Source organism: Sinocyclocheilus rhinocerous, unplaced genomic scaffold, assembly GCF_001515625.1.
Source record: "Sinocyclocheilus rhinocerous isolate Xijiao unplaced genomic scaffold, SAMN03320098_v1.1 scaffold561, whole genome shotgun sequence".
Lineage (NCBI taxonomy): Eukaryota > Metazoa > Chordata > Actinopteri > Cypriniformes > Cyprinidae > Sinocyclocheilus > Sinocyclocheilus rhinocerous.
Genome location: NW_015641041.1, coordinates 1,763,630 through 1,767,284, shown reverse-complemented (window position 1 = coordinate 1,767,284; position 3,655 = coordinate 1,763,630). Strand labels below are relative to the sequence as shown.

The 3,655-nt window shown below is 35.6% G+C and overlaps 1 protein-coding gene across 1 annotated transcript in view; it reads left to right on the top strand.

Moving 5' to 3' along the window:
- Positions 1 to 3,655, top strand: part of LOC107754380 (sorting nexin-24-like) — an 18,487-nt gene that overhangs the window by 10,100 nt on the left and 4,732 nt on the right. The gene's annotated exons all lie outside the window — the stretch shown is intronic.

The window sequence follows — 3,655 nt, the reverse complement described above, 5'->3', positions numbered from 1 at the left end:
GTTACAATCATCCGGGTTTAAATAGCGCACAAATTTGGTATATCAAAAAGTGTATATTTTTTTAATGTGATTGTTGGTACATTTTACCAGTTTTTACCATACTTTCAAGACAAAAATTTAAATAGGAAAAATATGCAATATGAAAATAATTGAAGACAAAATATGTTTTACTGAGAAAAAACAAGATTTGGTTTTTAAAAAAACTTTTTCCAAAAGGTACATCTGGAAAAAGGGGGGGTCGTCTTATATTCGGGCCAATACGGTAATTGCAATTTTATATCTCGCAGTTGAAATCTCTCAATTCTGAACTTTTCCTCAGATTTGTGAGTTTATATCTCTCAATTGTGGGTTTGCAGAATTCAGAATTCTGAGTTTACATCTCGCAGTTCTAACTTTTTTTCTCAGAATTGTGAGTTTATATTTTGCAGCTGTGAGTTTGCATCTCGCAATTCTGACTTTTTCTCAAATTTTACGAGTTCATATCTTGCAATTGCAAGTTAACGTCTCACAATTCAGACTTTTTTTCTCAGAATTTTGCATGTGCATGCAGTCAGGCCAGGTGTCTAAAAGTTTGGGGGAAAAAATATAGAATTTGGAAATGTAAACTCAGAATTCTGAGAAAAAAGTGAGAATTATAAAATGTAAACTTTAGAATTCCGAGAAAAAAAAAGTCAGAATTGCGAGATGTAAACTCAGAATTCAGAGAAAAAAGTCTGAATCGTGAGTTCTAAACTCGCAACTTGTGAGGAAAAATAGTCCGAATTGTGAGATAAAAAGTGGTGGAAAATAAGCCTCCATAGATAAATAGTAGAACCAGTGTGTTGCATGGAGTCTGAGCCAGTTCTCTAGGACCGTCCAGCTGCAACCAAAACCGACCCAGCCAAGAGTGAAGGAAAGAGAGTCACTGTGCTTTCAAAACACTTAAAAGATGTTTTGTGTGTCGTCTAGATCAGTGGTTCCCAACCCTGGTCCTTGAGGCACCCCAACACTGCACATTTTGCATATTTCCTTTCTCTGATACACCAATTTCAGGTCTTGGAGTCTCTACTAATGAGCTGATGACCTGAATCAGGTGTGTTCATTTAAGGAGACATGCAAAACGTGCAGTGTTGGGGTGCCTCCAGGACCAGGGTTGGGAACCACTGGTCTAGATAACACGATGCAGTTTTGGTTCATTTATCAGATCAGATGGAGCTAAATCAACTGACCGAACTAGAATGTGTGCATTTTCCTCACATTGTTCCCAACAGCGTGTGTTTCTGTATGATTTGACCAGTTTATGATCAGAAATGGATAACATGGAGCTGTATGAGGAGTTTTTGTGCTCTGAATGAGAGGGTTTATGGGGGGCAGTTGTCTGTGTGTGATGCTAAAAGTAGAACAGCTAAATCACAACCACACGGCAACATGCTGATGTCAGTCAAAGCTGTAATGGCAAACGCACACTCGTACCTGTCAGACTGAGCAGGCCATGAAAACATCTCTGGACACTGAGAGCCGTAGAACTTCAGAAGAATGGAGGTCGGAGGTCACAGTTGAGAGAGATGAATTTTACTGTACTGGAGATGAATAGAGAAAGAGTGCTCTTCATTTTAACGGAAATATCCGGCCCTGAACATCAGCAACAATGAGAGCTCTATAAGATCGAGAGAGGGAGAAACTGGGTTTAAATCGAGTCCTTGTGACCCCGATAAACACGACACAATCTGGTGCCCAAAAGAGACATGTGTCTTCATTGTTAACCAGGAATGCTGCCCCCCCCCGCCTGCACTAACTCACTGTACCCATAAAGCTTGTGTAGAATTCACTGATTTAAAGGGAGAGTGCAACTAAAAATGAAAATTCTCATTGAATTTACTCACCCTCATATTGTTCCAAACCTGCATTATGTGAATCTTTCACCTATAATAATTTTTTTTAAAGTATGATTTTAGTATACATTTTAGTCATTTTGCAGACGCTTTTATCCAAAGCGAGTATAAGTAGTATATATGGATTTTAATGTATTTATTTATTAAAATGTATTTGTGTATATATATTTTTTACATTTATTTATACACTTATAATAAATTTATTTAAAAATAAATTTATATTTATATAAATTAAATTGTATATATATATTTATACATTTATATATTGACTATGTTCAAGAGCCTATTTCACTGTATGGAAAAGAGCTTTAATATTTTAGTATATAATAGATTTAATTTATTAATTTAATTAATATTTTATTTATTTATTGTAAATAATATTTATTTACATGTGTATTTTATAATATAAATAAATTTATATAAATTACATTTTATATATTTATTTGTGATCGACAACCCATCCACTTTCATTGAATGGAAAAGAGCAATGTGAACAGTGCGTCTAACATCATCTTTTGTGTTTAATGAAAGAAAGAACATCATATAGATTTGGAATGACATGAGGGTAAGTAGATGATTTATGAATATCATTTTTGGGTGAACGGTCCCTTTAAATTCTTGAATAGCTTTTGAATTCTTCAAATTTTTTTTTTTTGTACATAACACCGCATTGATAGTTCCCATTACCGTGTTGAGCATGCTTGAGCACTAACTTGTCAAAACATGCTTGAGACACAATAATTTTGATTTCCCTCTCCCTCTCCCTCAGCCTCTGATTTAGTGAGAAAAATGTGAGGCACTGAGAAGCGAAAGATTGCGCTCAGAGTGGGAAATGCTTGAGGAACTGAATGTTTTGTGTTCTTTTGTTATGGGTGGAAAATGGGAAACTGCTAATTCTCAGATCTGCTCACAAATGTGCCCTAAACCCCCCACGCACACACACACACCAAGGTTACACTGGCAATAGAGTACTAACTCACTGCATACTGTGTAGTATACACTCAATTCGGCATACTATGTTTTAAAAATAGTATTCAAAGTTGTTGTTACATGACCTCATGTCAAAAGTAGTACTTGTATAGCTTGTATAGGTGTTTCACATTTTTAACATCTCTCATGGCAGTCTGGTCAAATTATAAGTCAATTAATGCAATTAATGCAAGGCATTGTGAGAGACAGTATTCACCTACATAATGCACAGTTACACATCTATCTTTCTCTCTCTCTCTCTCTCTCTCTCTCTATATATATATATATAAAATACTATACATACTATAACATTATGATTTTTCATTCCCTATAACTTCTGATTTTATACAGCTCGGTGACTGACATGAAGTAAAAACACTGTTGTTCTGTCAGGATCTCCAGAGATGGAGGGTTTAGATACATCACGTTGACATTTCTTTGTGTTGTGGACAATAAAGTCCCATGAGTCTTTATAAAGAGCCACTCAATGCTGCAGGGTGTGATCTTACCTGAAGAACCGGCACACCTGTGCTGATTTAACCTGTGTAAACTCACATGACCTATATTAAGACTAAACTTTTGTGTGGGTTTGATGAGGTCATTCACTATGAATAGTGTTTGGTTTTTCTAAATGATTTTTTATGGAAAGCAAAATTTGAGTTTGATTACTAATAACTGCTGTTTTAACCTGCCATAACCACATTAGAGCTCTAGATGCAAAACTAGGTCAGAGATCCGGGCAATGACTTTAAAACGTGCACCGGCGCCTCCTGCTGGCGAATAATGTCATCACTGATCTATAATAAGAGAATATA